The following is a 19026-nucleotide window of genomic DNA, read 5'->3' as shown; positions in this document are numbered from 1 at the left end:
AATTTGCTGAGAGTGCAATCCACACCATCCTCCAGATCATTTATGAAGATATTGAACAAAACCAGCCCCAGGACTGACCCTTGGGGCACTCCACTTGATACCGGCTGCCAACTAGACATGGAGCCATTGATCACTACCCGTTGAGCCCGACAATCTAGCCAGCTTTCTACCCACCTTATAGTGCATTCATCCAGCCCATACTTCCTTAACTTGCTGACAAGAATACTGTGGGAGACCGTGTCAAAAGCTTTGCTAAAGTCAAGAAACAATACATCCACTGCTTTCCCTTCATCCACAGAACCAGTAATCTCATCATAAAAGGCAATTAGATTAGTCAGGCATGACCTTCCCTTGGTGAATCCATGCTGGCTGATCCTGATCACTTTCCTCTCATGCAAGTGCTTCAGGATTGATTCTTTGAGGACCTGCTCCATGATTTTTCCAGGGACTGAGGTGAGGCTGACTGGCCTGTAGTTCCCAGGGTCCTCCTTCTTTCTTTCATCCTTGGCCGTCGGCTAACAAACAGTGTGGGGTCAGTTCTGGGGTCATCATAGATCCTCTTACATAGCTTCTACCTCTCCCGTGGTCTGGTTCACTCAGTAACCTGTTTCAGAGTAACAGCCGTGTTAGTCTGTATTCGCAAAAAGAAAATGAGGACTTGTGGCACCTTAGAGACTAACCAATTTATTTGAGCATAAGCTTTCGTGAGCTACAGCTCACTATGCATCCGATGAAGTGAGCTGTAGCTCATGAAAGCTCATGCTCAAATAAATTGGTTAGTCTCTAAGGTGCCACAAGTACTCCTTTTCTTTTTTCAGTAACCTGTGTTCTTCTCCAGGCTTACCCAGAGCCGGGCTTAAGAGCTGTGTGTTAGAGAGAGTGGCTGAGAGATTGCGGAGCACAGAGGGGAGCAAACACTAGAATGTTTGTTTGTTCATTTCCCTCGGGGGTGGAATTTTAAATTATTATTGTTCTGAAACCTGAGAAACAGACTGTTAAATTCAATCTGCCCCCTTTCAATGGCTGTATTGTTGTAAACAGCATTCACCTGCCAGGGAATGGCTGACACTGGGGGAAGATGATTTGCAACAATTTGTCTAGTTCACACTCTACCAGTTCACCAATGTATCCACTCACAAAACGGTCCAACGGCTGTAACATTGTGTCTAGTTCAAAGAGCAGCATCTGTAATCTCCAACTCTCACTACAGCTGATTTTCCTCTTTCGGCTCTAGGGGGCCTCTCCCCAGATTCTCACAAGCCACCGCCTCTGTGCTGGAAAGGGCCAAACCAAGGAAGAGGCCAAGCATTAGCTGAGTGAAGCAATGGAGATCAGGGGGTAGAATGAGGCAGCCAGTCTGCAAGGAGAGCCAGTGAATGCCGGCAGAAATACAGCATAATGACTAGTAGAGGTTTGAGCAGCCCATGATCCAGGTCAAGATCTGGTCTGCTCTGGCCACCACTGAGAGCAGATCAGACAAGACCTACCTGAAGGGAAAGAGATAGTTCAGCCTCACTCACCCTGTGCCCAAGACCTGGGCCAGCACACAGCCACCCAGAGGAGTTCTTCCTCATTCTGGCTGTGGGATAGGGAGTTTAGTTCTTACATATGACATTGCCAGCAGTGCCTCCATAACTTCCCTCAGCTGAACTCTGCACCTGCTGAGACGCTGGCCATTGTCTTGAATGATTGTGGTGGCAGGATTCTAAATTTCAAGTGCTTTTTTCTACATTTTATTTATTATCTATCTATCTCTGGTAAGACAGTCCTAGGCAGGTCCTCAGCTGGTGTAAATTTTCATAGCTCCACAGTGCTGCTGAGATCTGCCCCAGCAAGTTTCCAGGGCATTGAATGTCACCTCTTCCCCAGCAGAACTACATAAACTAAGCCAAGCACAAGGGATAGAACTACGTAAGGAGGAGCTGTAACTTCAGAGAAAGGATTGTCCAGTGGTCAGGGGATGAAACTGAAACTAGTGATACAGGTTGTATTCTCTGTTCTGGAAGACTTTCTGTGTGGCCTCAGGCATTTCTCAGTACCTCAGCCCCCATCTGTGAAAAGGGGTGAGAATGTTTCCCTATTTCACATGGCTGGTATGAGCATAAATACATAGAAGACTTCTATATCACTCAGCTCTTACAATCCTGGAGGCCATTAAAGGACCTAAGGTAGCTAGAGGGGAAATCGACATCCATAGCTACCTCCCGTGCTGTGCTGAGTTGGGGTCCAATCAGTTGCTCCAGTTACCCACCAGGAGCACGTCTCAAGCTCCTTCATCTGTTCTGCCTTAGCCCAGTATTTCACACTGGGCTGCACCCCTGCGAAGGGAAACCAGAACCCTACCCCCCTCCCCAGCACAACACAACAATCAAATGGAGCAAACCAAACCAGGACAAATATTTTTCCTTAGGTTAAAATACCAAGTGGGAAAATTCATTATGAACAGAAACGATTCCTGCTTAATTGGCTTCCTTCAATTCCTACAGGGAAAGTGTCCTTCAGTGGCATGGGAGTGGGAGGGGAAGGGGGGGCGGGGAGGGAGTGATTGATGGTGAGAGGCAGGAAGTTCACAAAGAAAAAACTTCCCCCAAATCATTTTTTCTCATGTTAGTTAAATATACGTATATGATTGTCCTAAATCCTGTGATGTTGGTGGCATCTCATGGTGTGCCAAAGTCCATCCCTGGCACAGGCCTGTGGGCAGTGCTGGGAGCGAGGGGTGGGGGGCAGGAATAGGAAGCACAGTACGGTGCTGTGGGGCCAGGCTGATGTGGGAGGGTCTCACTTCTACATTGAAAATGCCCCCAACCAGGCTGGTGCCAGAGTCCTGGCTGGGCTGGGTCAGTTCTTTGTAAGTCTAGGCTGGCTGGACTCTTGCCCAGCAGCATCAGGCAGGCTGGCTCAGCTTGGCATAGGGTGCTGGGACGGGCATGCTGGGGACTTGGTGCAGACACACCGAACTCATACTGACATGGTGCTGAGGGGCAGATGTGGGGGCTAGACAAGAGGTAGAATTAATTGCCAGGCTAGGGAGAGAAGCTGGAAGCTCTGACTGCAGCAGCAGGGAACGTTTTGTAAATCCAGTCTGCTAGACACTAAAAATTAAGGACTAAACAGACACACTGGATTTATGGCTCATTACAGCAAAGCTCAGCCAGGGCCATCCTTACCCATATGCAAACTATGCATCTGCGTAGGGCACCAGGAAATATGGGGCACCAAATTTCCTGGTGCCCTATGCAGCTGCATGCTGCTTCAGCGGCCAGCCCAATCCCCTGGCCAGCTGAGCCGGCCAGGAAAGCTGCCCCTACTACACCTCTTCCCCAAAGCCCCCACTCCTGCTCTGCCCCCACCCTGCCTCTTCCCACCCCTGCTCCGCCCCCACTCCACCCCTTCCCCTGAGCTACGTGTGCTGGGGGACTGCAGCAGAGTTCGGGCCTGACACTGCACTCACCGGGTGGCGGGAAGTGGAGTGAGCTGGCGTCAGCCCTCTCCGCTCTGCCAGCTCCCAGCCGTGCTGCTGGTGAGTGCTGGGGGGCAGTTCCCCCCTGCCTCCCAAGTGCCAAGTCTGGGAGCCAAGGGAGCAGAATGGAATGGGCTGGGGCCGGGTCACTCCACTTCCCACCTCCCCGTGAGTGCTGGGTCGGGCCTGCCCTGCAATCACCGGGCAGCAGGAAGTGGAGCGACCCGCCCCAGCCCGCTCTGCTCCACCGGCTCATGCTGGGGGGCCGTTTCCCCCCTGCTCCCCAAGCCTGCTCCTGCCCCCCCATGGAGGCCTGGCGCCAGCCCCCACCCCCGCAGAGCCCTAGGGCCAGCCCTCCACCCCTTATGGGGGGGGCTGCGTAGGGCACCAAAATGTCTAGGGATGGCCCTGACTGCAACCCACTAACCCCCTCTTTTTGTCCTATGACTGCAGAGGTGTTAACAGGCCACTCTACCTTGAATGCCCCCTTACAATATGGCCTAACTATTTATGCTAAACAATCTGTTCCATCTTGTATTTTGCTGTGGTGCTGGAAGTACCTTTCCCAGCCCTGAAGAAGAGATCAGTGTGGCTCGAAAGCTTGTCTCTCTCACCAACATACGTTAGTCCAATAAAAGAGGTTATCTCACCCACCTTGTCTGTCTAATAACTATATCAATACAGTCATGGCTTCCATGCTGTTTCAGGTCTTGTTCACGTGATAGCAAATCAGTACATGTACCTCTAAAAATATTGCACTGTGATTGCCTTGGTCTGACTCCATTAATTCACTGCCCACTTTTGAAGGAGCAGCAAGAACATGGAGGACTGTGATTCAGTGATTCAATAATCTGTGGTGATGATTTAGACAGGCAAGCACCATGACTGCTGACCAATAAGAACTTAGACTCAGTGAATGCTGTTTGATCCCGGTTAGACGCCTACCTGAGAACAGAGATGGGTTGGGCTTTAACCTTTAGACCTTACAGCAATAAAGACACTGGCTTCACCATACACTCCAGTTTGTAGTACAAAGGTTGCTTAGTTATTACTTAAGTATTAAAAGGGCATGAGATGAAAAATATAATAATGATTATTATGACAATATTTAGCAGTTCTCCCTTCAGCCAGATTGGGGCACTTGGAAATCCGGAGTCTGCTGCCATCAACACTAGCACCCGAGGAGAGCTTCTTTGAGAGAGTATCCTTATTCCCAAACCATAATGAGGCTGTGATAGCGACTGAAATTACCGGACCATTCCAGTTCCTTTTTTACTTTCGCTGCTCTCTCAATAAAGCCATGAAGAGAGACACATTTCCCTTCAGTGTCCTGCAAAGGAGAAACACCATTCTGGCAGAAATATGGAAGCAGAGGCTGGGATTCAGCTCTGTCTCTGTAATTTTTTATTAAGAATTAATTTTGCAGCCTTGTAACTGAAATAGTCCCTGACAATGTAGACTAATTGGAGGAGAATGGATGAGAATTTTAGAAAACCTTGGAACATCCGGAAGATCTCAAAATTTCCAAAGCTTAGTTCCAGGATTCATCAGGTAGGTGACCTTCTGTCACTTGAATACCATCTCCATTGCTCTTTTGTATTTCCTAGTATTTCTTCCTTACCTTGGGTAAATTATTAACTGCAAAATGATCCAATAATCCTGGATAAATGTGTCTTACTCTGAATATAAACTTTGCTTTTGAACTATGTATTCAAAATTATATATGAACTATTTTCCCTCTCGTTTCAATTTAACACCAGACTATTGTGGTTATTTTATTTATGAATTTATATATTTGCTCTTATATTTTATTCAAGAAAACTGGACCTGATCCTGCTCTCAATGCATTCAAAGAGAGATTTGATATGAATTAACTTATTGTATATTTCTGTTTTATAAAGTAAGTTACAAACTCATGCAAATCCAACTTTATAGGGGAGTATCTTTCTCTGTAGTCCCTGTTATTTAATAGCTCTGGTCGTGGAACTGAATCATTTTGCCTGTGATATCCTGAAAGAAAAGAAATGGGTAAAAAAAATCAAGAATCTCTCTCTCTCTCTCACACACACAAACACTCTCTTTCTCATTCCTTAAAACTTTTTTCTCCATCGATGGAATTACTACCAACTTTTACACTGAACTTTTTTTTTAATGTAGATTTTGTAGGGATGGGATAAAATCAGACTCATAAAGGAAATACATTTCCAACTTTAATTGAACGGCTGTTCTAACTCCATAGTATGAAAGAGTTATTCCTTTTTTATTTAATGTGTCCTCCTTAATGTCTGACTTTAATGATTTAATGTTAATCAGAGTTATACTCACTATGATAAGTTTTTTCCCCTTGTTCTTCCTGTTGTCTAGATAAAGTCACAGTGAAGACGAAGATTCTCTCATTTTGCCACAGCTCCAGAGCCAGCTCCCCTCTGCCTGGTTTTATTATTTTCTTCCTTACTTTTTATGTTCACAAGATGGAATCAGGTAGGAATCCGCCATGTGGCTGCTGTTTCTTAGAGGATTTATTTAGGCCCCTGAAGTGTCTTAACAACATGCTTCACCCAAAGACAATGGAACTACTCCCAGTGTGTAAATGTAACCATACAGCAAGATCAGCACCTTCAGTATTCATTGTTTGCTCTGATTGTGTTGCTGCTGCTGGGTTATTTTATTTGCTCCTGGGACAGTGCCCCAGTCTGTTTCTTCATGCAAGTATTTTTAAAAGATTGTCAAGGATCCTCAAAGCATTGCCTGGACACTTATTGAAGAGTTTAATAAAATAATAATAATAAATAATAAATTTATTTAGTAGGTTTCAATGTAAAAAAGATCAGAGGCATAGTTTGAGACTCACATGTGCACAAAAACATAATAAGAACCAGAATATAGAGGTGTCATGTGACTTCTTTTATTGCTCCTGTTAGCTAATACATATATGTTAGGTGTAGTATACAGCATATTATTAGGTATTATGTGCACAGTAGTCCTTTAATATACATTATATATATGTATGTATAAAGTATTGGGAAGATAACTGCATGTATTATGCTCTTCCCACAATTCTGTTCATCAATGTCAAATATCCCACAAAATTTTGCAAAGCTGAAGTTAGCATTCAGAATAGAAAACAGGAAGCCAGTCAAAGCCAAGATACATGAATGGTGTGTCCTAGCACTGGTTAGGATGTACCTCTACACCCACCTATTTTGGAATGTGGTGTTCAAAACAGAGATAAGGAAGGAACAGAAAAGCAAGTTAAGGAACTGGCGGGTTGGATCTTAGGTGATGTATAAAGTGCTTTTTCACTTGTAAGCAGCGTGATATAAATATAAGTGGGTTTAGGGGTGTATTTTTGAAGCACATCTTCTGTGTAAGGTGAGCACACTGAAAGATAAGACTTGCTTCCTGGAAGGAGAGTATGTATGTCTCCTTTTCGTGTTGTACTGTTTTGTCTTTAGGCAATAAGTCTGGTTAAGTTTGGTTATTTGGTCTCTTGATCGTGTAAAGTATTGAACCATAATAGTCAAACAATTGGCTAGAGCAATAAGCCTGTATCTCAGGAGCACCTTGGTGAAAGAACATCAAATATGGCCCACAGACCCTTCCCTTATTCCTGTTGAGGCCAAGCAAATTTCATGGCAAAATCAGTAAGCATGTCAATTTCAGAGCACTTAGAAAAATGAGTTGTTCAATAGTAAGCTTGTCTCAACTATACACCTAGCAAGTTGTTGTTGTTGTCCTGGTGCATTTTCCAGCAAAGTTCACAGTGATTGGACCCCATGACCCTGTCACTGCCATCCTGGGTCAGGAAACTGTGTTACCCTGTTACCTATCCCCCAGGATGAGTGCTGTAAACACGAAGGTGAGATGGTTCCGATCTCAGTTTTTATCCTTTGTGCACCTGTACCATGATGGGAAGGATCAGTATGAAAGGCAAATGCTAGAATATCAGGGAAGGACAGAACTTTTGAAAGATGGACTCACAGATGGAAATGTTCCCTTGAGGATTCTCAATATCAGACACTCTGATGAAGGACAATATTGCCGTTTTGTTCAAGATGATACTTTTTATGAAGAAACTGTATTGGAACTGCGGGTAGCAGGTCAGTTCCTTGTGTCAATTTTATCTTTGTGTGGGCTGCAGGCTTTATTTTTTTTCTGTTACTGTAATTTTGGCTCTCTGCTTGTGAATTATTTTACAATAACACAGTGCTCTTTCCCAACATGCTATTAAAAACATTTTCAGGATGATCAAGGCACTTTCTTGCCCAAAAGAAATTCTTGATTGACTTCAAAAGGGGTCCTTAGTTAAGAGGGAAAGAACTTCTGGACACAGATGGCCTTCCAATTGCTCTGCAGTCATTTCTAGGATGTGTGACTATGGTGGGACTGCCAGACATTTATGGCTTGCTGATTGGTTTACTGTTAGTTGTTACTTAGGAGTGTAATCAAAATCAAATGCAGCCTTCTTATTTGTTGAGACTGTATAATGGTGGTGATGGGGAGGGGAAATGATGTATTTACCACTCTTAGACACGACTGAGCATTTCTCCGCGGCTGCTTTGACACTGTAACCATGACACCAAGTAGATTTTTTTTAAAATAGCTATTTCTATCCAGTGCACTAATGATCAGATTTTGAAAAAGTTCAGATCCTATTCAGGTATATAAATGAAGTGGTCAGGTCTCCAAAGGTACTCGGCACTCAATTGCTCCTGTGTTGATAGGACAATATTTCCCACCGACTCAATGAAATTATTTTAAATATTTTTTTACATTTTGTGTATCCATGAGTATTGGAATTTCAGACATTCCAGTATTCATTTATCCCTTCCACTGACTACCCACGTGAATTAGTGCTTTCTAATGTGAGTAAGGGATCCACAAATTGTCCCTCATCCCTTCTGCTTTATAAATTAATTCATGGAATTAACACCTTCATGAATTTTCCCCCTAGGTTTGGGCTCTGCTCCTCTCATCTCTGTTGAGGGTCACCAGGATGGAGGGATCCAGGTGGTTTGTCGATCAGCTGGTTGGTACCCAGAGCCTGAGGTTCTGTGGAAAGACCTCAATGGGTGACATTTACCATCACTCTCTGAAACAAAATTCCAAGGGGATAACAATCTCTTTAAAACAAAAACTGCTATGATTGTGAAAAAAACATTCAAACCAAAACTTGCCCTGTTGCATCAGGAACACTGTTCTCAATCAAGAAAAGGAATCAGCTGTTTATATAGCAGGTCAGTTACCATCCAAATCCCACACTGAACTCACCATCACTAGTTCCCTCTGATCCCACTGAGGGTTACCAAAAGAAACTACACCCTTTGCTCAAGAAACTCCCTGAAAAAGCACAAGAACAAATCTGCACAGACACACCCCTAGAACTTCGACCAGGGGTCTTCTATCTGTTACCCAAGATCCATAAACCTGCAAATCCTGGACACCCCATCATCTCAGGCATTGGCACCCTGACAACAGGATTATCTGGCTATGTAGACTCCCTCCTCAGGCCCTACGCTACCAGCACTCCCAGCTATCTTCAACACACCACTGACTTCCTGAGGAAACTACAATACATTGGTGATCTTCCGGAAAACACCATCCTGGCCACTATGGATGTAGAAGCCCTCTACACCAACATTCCACACAAAGATGGACTACAAGCCGTCAGGAAGAGTATCGACGATAATGTCACGGCAAACCTGGTGGCTGAAATTTGTGACTTTGTCCTCACCCATAACTATTTCACATTTGGGGACAATGTATGCCTTCAAATCAGCGGCACTGCTATGGGTACCCGCATGGCCCCACAGTATGCCAACATTTTTATGGCTGACTTAAAACAACACTTCCTCAGCTCTCATTCCCTAATGCCCCTACTATACTTGCGCTACATTGATGACATCTTCATCATCTGGACCTATGGAAAAGAAGCCCTTGAGGAATTCCACCACAATTTCAACAATTTCCATCCCACCATCAACCTCAGCCTGGACCAGTCCACACAAGAGATCCACTTCCTGGACACTACAGTGCTAATAAGCGATGGTCACATAAACACCACCCTATACCGGAAACCTACTGACCGCTATTCCTACCTACATGCCTCCAGCTTGCATCCGGACCACGCCACACGATCCATTGTCTACAGCCAAGACCTACGATACAACTGCATTTGCTCCAACCCCGCAGACAGAGACAAACACCTACAAGATCTCTATCAAGCGTTCTTACAACTACAATACACACCTGCTGAAGTGAAGAAACAGATTGACAGAGCCAGAAGAGTACCCAGAAGTCATCTACTACAGGACAGGCCCAACAAAGAAAATAACAGAACGCCACTAGCCATCACCTTCAGCCCCCAACTAAAACCTCTCCAATGCATCATCAAGGATCTACAACCTATCCCAAAGGATGACCCATCACTCTCACAGATCTTGGGAGACAGGCCAGTCCTTGCTTACAGACAGCCCCCCAACCTGAAGCAAATACTCACCAGCAACCACACACCACACAACAAAAACACTAACCCAGGAACCTATCCTTGCAACAAAGCCCATTGCCAACTGTGTCCACATATCTATTCAGGGGACACCATCATAGGGCCTAATCACATCAGCCACACTATCAGAAGCTCATTCACCTGCGCATCTACCGATATGATATATGCCATCATGTGCCAGCAATGCCCCTCTGCCATGTACATTGGCCAAACCGGACAGTCTCTACGTAAAAGAATAAATGGACACAAATCAGATGTCAAGAATTATAACGTTCATAAACCAGTCGGAGAACACTTCAATCTCTTTGGTCACTCGATTACAGACCTAAAAGTGGCAATTCTTTAACAAAAATACTTCAAAAACAGACTCCAACAAGAGACTGCTGAACTGGAATTAATTTGCAAACTGGATACAATTAACTTAGGCTTGAATAAAGACTGGGAGTGGATGTGTCATTACACAAAGTAAAACTATTTCCCCATGTTTATTTCCCCTCCTACTGTTCTTGTCAACTGCTGGGAATGGCCCACCTTGATTATCACTACAAAAGGCTTTTCCCCCCCGCTCTCCTGCTGGTAATAGCTCACCTTTTCTGATCACTCTTGTTACATTCTGTATGGTAACACCCATTGCTTCATGTTCTCTGGGTATATAAAATCTCCCCACTATATTTTCCACAGTATGCATCCGATGAAGTGAGCTGTAGCTTATGAAAGCTTATGCTCCAATAAATTTGTTAGTCTCTAAGGTGCCACAAGTACTCCTTTTCTTTTTATGGATACAGACTAACACTGCTGCTACTCTGAAAACAAAACATAGGCAGAAAAGAACTGAAATCTCTGTGGTGAATATTTCATAATCCACATACAAACACAGAAGATGAGAGGCTGGTATCTTTACGGGGTGTCACAATTAAGGCATCTTGAGTCCCTTAATTGTGAGTATTCAGATTAGTTTTGGATTTCATGTAAATTAATGTTAACTCTGACTCTCCTGATATTCTAGCATGTACACATCCACACAAACTTCCAACATTTTTTAGAGGAAACTTTCACTCAGTCAACTGACACAGTATGTTCCTGCAACCTTAACTTCATCTTAATGATTTTTTTGCATGTGGCAAATTTTGTACTGTGGCTTGTTTGTGAGCTTGTCAATTGGAGTCTGTTTTTGAAGTTTTTTTGTTGAAGAATTGCCACTTTTAGGTCGGTAATCGAGTGACCAAAGAGATTGAAGTGTTCTCCGACTGGTTTTTGAATGTGGAGCTTGTCATTGAACCAACTCATTGTTCATTACCTGTGTGAAATGTCACCTAAGTCATGCAATGTTGTTTCTACTGACTTTCAATGGGACTTGTGGTCCTTAAGTCACTTTGGTCCGGACCCATAAAGGGATTCATTTTACCCTTGTCTACACACAAAAGTTGCACTGATCAACTATTTAGTTAATCGATGCCACTTGCTTGGGTGAACACTCATATAAGTTTTTGAACTCTTCTTGAACCAATTTAAGAATGACCCCATAACAGCGTTACCCCAGTTTCACTAAATCAGTGCACAAACCATGTGTGGAGAAGGCCTCAGGCACATTTGAAAAATTCCATCCTGGTTAGATGACTGAACCACTGTGAACACAAGAACAGCAAATGAAAATTAATCAGTTTGCTGCACAAGAGTTTGGAGGAATTGTGATTATGATTCTCCAAATATTTGGGGGTTACAGTGGCAATTATGCAGAAACGGAAATGAATCAGGCACCCAAGTGTACATTTACACCTTGCCCACCTCGGGCTAGCGGCTTAACAGCCAGGCTCAATGCTTTAAAAATTAATGAACTAACTGCGTTAACTGGAGCTGTTGGCCCCCCGCTTTCTGAGAATTTTAATGAGTTTATGGCATGGCTACATAAATGCTCACAGTTGTTAAAGGTGGTGGAAATGGACATGTTACAAGAACCAATGCTGGTACAAACCCTTTTGGGACCATTGAATTGTCATACTCTTGGTTTTGATGATGATGTTATACAAATGGTTAAACGTTTGGCTCAAAAGCATTTTATGCTATCCAGTGACTTAGCTGCACTTAAAGGAATTACAAGAATGCCAAGGGAAGCTCCGGCCACGCTTGCTGACAGAATACAAACATATACTAGGTTAACAGTGGGGGTTACTAATCTTGAGGATTTGAAGCAACTTGTTTTGGAGGCGCTGCCCTGGAATGAATGGATTGAAAAAGTAGAGATTGCAGTTAAACAGCTGGAGGGAACTCCTGTCCATGAGTTGCTAACACAGTTAGGACAGTGGAAAACAGAGGGTCCTGGATACTTTCTCTGTGGCCCTGGCCAGGGTTGGAGAGGTTGTGGAATGAACAGAAGTCGAGGAATAAATAGAGAGAGTGATTGAGTATCGCTCTGAAACAGGAGAACTTAGACCTTAAAGGAGAGAAGGAGAAGCTGCGGGCACAGCTACAGGCATGTATGATTGGCAAGGAGTCTCAAAAGGAGGAAGAAAAGGCAGTGATGAAGGTGGCTAAGGTGACTGTCTTGGCATGGGGATTGAATAACCCAATAGCTATTAATTCAATAGCATCGGACAGCCCCGCTGCAACTCAGAATGCATTTTTCAGCAACCCATGACAATAGATGTCTGAGGATGCCCCCACTTAAGCATCAGAGTCAGGGTTGGGCTTGCAGATTTTCTATTGGACACGGGGGCTGGAATTCCTATAGTAAAAGATTAATTTAATGTATATCCAGTCGTGGGTTCTGTACAGATCCAGGGCATATCAGGAACTAAACAAACATATGATGTCAAAACCCTCCCTCTCCAGTTTGGTGTACACACTCGTAGACTCATACATACCATTCAGGAGAAGTGTGCTATGGCAGGGAGAGAAAATCTAATTGGGGCAGAAACTATCAAACAATTGGGATTAATCCTGGACTTCCCAAATATGTGTATCAGACAAACTCTCACTGTAGCACAAGGTACAAATGATGCTAACCTGATCCCCATGGGACTTGCTACTCAGATGGTGAAAGCAATAAAGCCTAAATGGCCACCTCTTGTGCCAGAAGGCTGGGAAGGTTGGTGGGCTGAGGTTCAAACTGTGTGGGCAGGTGGACTCCCTAGATACGGGAAAAATGCAAATCTCCGTTACATTAGAAGGAGACATACCCCCAAACATAAAACAATACCTGACACCTCAGGAAGCAAAAGAATCTTTAAGGCAAGTTATAGAAGAACTGGAAAAACAAAAATTAATTAGAAGGTGTTCAGCGCCTAATGAGGCACAAATCTGGCCAGTTAAAAAACCTGATGGAACATGGACATTACTATTGACTATCGGGGGTTAAACAAACTGCCAAACGGGGAGCACCAGTAGTGGCTGCTTACCCAGAATTGATTTAGGTAGTAACTGCTGACATTAAGTGGTTCTCAGTACTCGACGTGGCAACCGGCTTTTGGAGTTTACCTTTAAACCCAGAGTCTCAGTACAGAACATCTTTTGTATTCCAGGGTATGCAATACAGCTGGAATGTTTTGCCTGTGGAGTACTGTGACGCCCCCACAATGTTTCATATTGTAGTGAGAAATATGCTAGAGAAGGAGGGGCTCTTACAAATGGGAAGAATAGTCCAGTATGTAGATGATATTTTAATAGTCAGTAAAACAGAGCAGGAACACGAAGCATTAATGCAGCTGTTGCTGACTAGCTGCCAACCGTAGGGCTTGAAACTTAACCTTTAAATCCCAGATTAAACAGAGAGAAGTGCAATATCTTGGAATTCAACTCAGTACAGGGGGAAGGTCTGTGGATAAGGAAAGGGTGAAGTGTATTGTTAACCTCCCTATGCTGGTAGATACTAAATCTTTGCAATCTTTTTTAGGGCTCACTAACTTCTGCAGAGAGTTTATGGTTGCGTACGCAGAGAAGGCAGGTTCCCCGTATGAGGTGCTTAAAAGTGGACCTGGACAGTGGAGGCAACTAATGCATGGGAGAGCCTGAAAAAAGGGTTAATGGAGGCACCTACCTTGTCCGCCCCTAACAGCGAATTCCCCTTTGTATTGTACCCTAGTGTTAAGAATTTCTGTATTGTTAGTATGGTTACACAGGATACTGGTGCTGGGGAGAGACCCGTTGCTTGTTATAGCAGAGCATTAACAGGTCCAGAAAACAAACTGGGAATTTGTGAGCAAACTGCACTCTGCCTACTGGACATGACAAAAAGCTCAGGCAATTATCGGAGCAAGCAAGGTGATTGTAAAGAGTCACCATGCACTGGGAAAATTACTCAGTCAGGAAAATCTGCCTAAAGGTCATGCGAGAGTAGATAAGGCCATTCAATGGGTCTTTGCTCTAATGTCTGAGAATGTTCAATTAGTCCCACTAAAAGAACCTTAAATATCTGTATGGGGATTGACTATAAACAGTCAAGAACGCGTTTGTGAACCCCAACAGGAATCTAAAGTGCATGCTGTCTTTAAAGCAACCCCAGTTGAACAGGTGATTGGAAAAACCATTTGGTTTGTGGATGGTAGCTTGTATTACACCGAAGGAAAATGAGTCACTGGCTTTGCAGGGGTTTGTTTAACTGAAAACCTGCAAAGAGTTAATTTCTTCCAGTACAAATTGAACAAAGGGGGAACACAGTCTGCAGAAGTGTCAGCGGTCTTAGAAGTTTTAGCTAGAATGAAGGACAAGGAAACAGAGCTAATAATAGGAACGGATTCAGATTATGGTTACAAGGGAACCACCATCTACCTACCATGATGGAATAGTGTAGGTTTCACAGGAACTGACAAATCTGAAATTAAACACAAGACCTTATGGCAGCAAATAGAGCAATTGGCAGGGCGGTATAAGAGGATCTGGATGGTTAAAATAAAAGCCCATAAGAGAACAGGTCCATTGAAAAGGGGAAATGAACTAGAAGATAAACTGGCTAAGGAAGCAGCCCTCACTGGAACACTGGGGGAGCCTACATCCGTGGCAGTAACCACCTGGGCACAGGCAAAGCAAAAACAAGGTGCGGGAAACAACCCAAAAGAGCTTCAGTTTTTACAGGACCTGCAGGCAAAAGATGACTCAGTACAGAAATGGATAATAGAATGCCCTTCACAGTGGCAGAGTATCCCATTGAGAAAAGAGGGAGACCTAATTCTGGCAAAACCAGAAAATGAATGGGTCCTGGTAATCCCTCAGCAGACGCAGTACCTCCTTTTAGGATGGGTGCATGGTTCAATTGTGGGAGGTCACCCAAAACAGGAAGAGGCATTAGAAAAACAAACTGGGATGGTGGCCTGGAATGAAAGATTGATTTAGACCTGCATAGTCATAGTTGTTTAACGTATGCTAAGCAAGACCCTGCTAGAAGAAAAAGACATGGAGAGTTAATGCACCAAGAGTGAAAAGGCTCCCTCCAATGTTTACAGGTTGATTTTGTGGGACCCTTGCCTACTACTCCTAGGGGAAGCAGATTTTTGTTTGTAATTGTGGATAGTTTTAGCAAATGGGTAGAAGCATTCCCTACTAGAAAAAAAACAGCTGGGTCTCCACAAAAATGTTCATAACAAATTTTTTTCCTCGATGGGGGCTGCCACACAGCATTGATTCTGACAATGGTCCCGCATTTATTGGACAGATATACCAAAGTATGGGTACCTGGGCAGGTACTCCCCTACCGTTACACATCCCCTACCATCCTCAAACTGGGGGACAGGTGGAAAGGATGAATAAATCTCTTAAAACTCTTAACTGTCTAAAGTGTGTAATGAACTGGGAACAAATGAGGATCTGGTACTTCCATGGGTTCTAATGAGGATCCAAAGCCGTCCTATGAAATACCTTTTGGGAGACCTACGCCTGGCTGGGAAAACTTGCTGTCTCCCCCAGATTGGGAAACAATTACAGTGAGCTGTAGCTCACGAAAGCTCATGCTCAAATAAATTGGTTAGTCTCTAAGGTGCCACATGTACTCCTTTTCTTTTTGCGAATACAGACTAACACGGCTGTTACTCTGAAACCTGTAATTACAGCATTGGCAGCCACCAGCTGGATGAATAGCTTTAAATAGTGGTTGCGCACCGTTCAAGGAGCGGCTGCAGCACAGCAGGCTGCAGAGCAGCAAAAAATGAACCAGGCGTTTGATGAAAACAGTGATATCAAACAATGGCAAATTGGAAACCATGTTATGGTTAAAATTGAACCGGCTCCCAAGAAAAAATTTCCTGAAGGTGAATGGTCAGGTCCTTGGCCAATTTTAGATAAATTAGGGCCCTCTCTGTACTTGGTTGAAATAAAGGACCAGCCTCGGTGGAAACATGCCATGCAATGAAAGGAATACAAGGGGGTTAAACTGTATATGACGTTTGTGCTTTTTTACAGACAGATACACAGGATAAGTGATCAAGGTAAGCATAATGGAAACCTTACAAGCTTTAACCTTCGAGCTCCATCGGCACCCCGCTTATTACTGTATATTGCTTGGGGTCAATGAAAAAGATTTGAAGTGTCCAGACCTTACCCTGTCAGACAATTGAGTGCAGAAGGACAATTTACTTGGGGGTATTGGTAATATGATCACCATCTGCTGGAATGATAAAGACACTTCTGTATGGATGCTGGACCAAGCAGGAAAACAGCCTTTATGGATGTTTACTGTTCTGTACTTTACTGGTTCTGTGGATGAAGGGAAAGCAGTGGATGTATTGTTTCTTGACTTTAGCAAAGCTTTTGACACGGTCTCCCACAGTATTCTTGTCAGCAAGTTAAGGAAGTATGGGCTGGATGAATGCACTATAAGGTGGGTAGAAAGCTGGCTAGATTGTCGGGCTCAACGGGTAGTGATCAATGGCTCCATGTCTAGTTGGCAGCCGGTATCAAGTGGAGTGCCCCAAGGGTCAGTCCTGGGGCCGGTTTTGTTCAATATTTTCATAAATGATCTGGAGGATGGTGTGGATTGCACTCTCAGCAAATTTGCGGATGATACTAAACTGGGAGGAGTGGTAGATACGCTGGAGGGGAGGGATAGGATACAGAAGGACCTAGACAAATTGGAGGATTGGGCCAAAAGAAATCTGATGAGGTTCAATAAGGATAAGTGCAGGGTCCTGCACTTAGGATGGAAGAATCCAATGCACCGCTACAGACTAGGGACCAAATGGCTAGGCAGCAGTTCTGCGGAAAAGGACCTAGGGGTGACAGTGGACGAGAAGCTGGATATGAGTCAGCAGTGTGCCCTTGTTGCCAAGAAGGCCAATGGCATTTTGGGATGTATAAGTAGGGGCATAGCGATCAGATCGAGAGACGTGATCGTTCCCCTCTATTCGACATTGGTGAGGCCTCATCTGGAGTACTGTGTCCAGTTTTGGGTCCCACACTACAAGAAGAATGTGGATAAATTGGAGAGAGTCCAGCGAAGGGCAACAAAAATGATTAGGGGTCTAGAACACATGACTTATGAGGAGAGGCTGAGGGAGCTGGGATTGTTTAGCCTGCAGAAGAGAAGAATGAGGGGGGATTTGATAGCTGCTTTCAACTACCTGAAAGGGGGTTCCAAAGAGGATGGCTCTAGACTGTTCTCAATGGTAGCAGATGACAGAACGAGGAGTAATGGTCTCAAGTTGCAGTGGGGGAGGTTTAGATTGGATATTAGGAAAAACTTTTTCACTAAGAGGGTGGTGAAACACTGGAATGCGTTACCTAGGGAGGTGATAGAATCTCCTTTCTTAGAGGTTTTTAAGGTCAGGCTTGACAAAGCCCTGGCTGGGATGATTTAACTGGGAATTGGTCCTGCTTCGAGCAGGGGGTTGGACTAGATGACCTTCTGGGGTCCCTTCCAACCCTGATATTCTATGATTCTATGATTCTATGATGTTGGGACCAGGAATCTCATGGATCGATAACACACCCACCGTTCCCTTGAAAACGAGATTCCTGTTCCTAAATCCCCTAAATGATCAAATTATTCTGGAATTACTGAACCGGGATTATACTCCTGTGGAGCAGTCCAGTAAGAAATGGAAATGGCTGAAAGGAAGTTACACCAATTTGGTCTTATAATCATAATAGTCTGATATTACCACTGCTATTAATATTCCTGCTGCTTTAAAAAAATTTATGCACATTTACCCATGAGAGAGAGGCGAGTGTTGTTTTATATATTTTTAGGTTGCCAACCTGGATACGGACCCTGTTGGGTGTGCTGGTAGTGGCTCAAGGAGCAAAGGGACTGGTCGATGTCAAAAAGATCAACCAAACACATTCGGTGACCAGAACTCTTTGGACAGAAACAGTTAATAGCTCCACTGGATGGGATGCAGCAAGTCAGGAGCACCCTATTGGAACGGTTTTGAAATTAGTGTGTGAAACTGAAGGAAAGCGACAAATGAACACATCCTCAGGGTGTCACCCTTTGCGATTATGTTGGCTTGGGGATGGAGTGCTGGAGCCCGTAGTGTTGCTCAACATGTTCCTGTCCAAGAGGTCGATAATGCCTGACGATGGATTGAAAAGGAACTGATTTTGAGGAAAGAGACACAGGGAGAATATGCATGCTGTTGGAAGGTTGATATTGTCATTAATTGTGATCAGACTATCGTTCTTACTGCACTTCCTCACACAGATTCCATTAACACTCCTAACAGTAACACACCAAGTGAACATGAACATAGACAAAGTAAGGAAAGGAAACGAGCCATTCCGGAAATGGAGTGTGTTCTAGTGGCACCAAAGCACGTAGTGGAGCAATATTTCACAGGAGTGGTAGGGGAGGATCTGACTCTGGTATGTGTTGTCCAAGCACACAAGCTCCAGACCAACACAGTATACTTGGACTGGTTTCGAGCAATAGACACGGTAATTAGTTACATAAATGCAAGTGTAAAAGCATAAGGAGATTGGACAAGTAGGGTGAAGTTTACTGACTTGCAGGATAAGTGGAGTGCATCTATTCACATTCGTAACATTCAATTAAAAGATACAGAAACATACACAGGAACTTGGTCCATGACCCCGAGCACCAGTAAATGCATCTGCCATGTACAGGTATGTGAAG

The 19026-nt window shown here is 44.0% G+C and overlaps 1 protein-coding gene across 1 annotated transcript in view; it reads right to left on the bottom strand.

Annotated features, from left to right (window-relative positions):
* Positions 1-307: 307 nt before the first annotated feature.
* The window catches only part of LOC311531229 (uncharacterized protein), a 30772-nt gene continuing 12053 nt past the window's right edge, over positions 308-19026 (bottom strand). The window contains exon 6 of the transcript XR_014714160.1: positions 308-604. The gene's annotated coding sequence lies outside the window, so the exon portion shown is untranslated. The remainder of the gene's footprint in view (positions 605-19026) is intronic.

The sequence above is a fragment of the Lepidochelys olivacea genome, assembly GCF_965140295.1.
Source record: "Lepidochelys olivacea isolate rLepOli2 genome assembly, chromosome: 14".
Lineage (NCBI taxonomy): Eukaryota > Metazoa > Chordata > Testudines > Cheloniidae > Lepidochelys > Lepidochelys olivacea.
The sequence above is the reverse complement of the archived record's forward strand: the minus strand, read 5'-3'. Positions and strand labels throughout refer to the sequence as shown.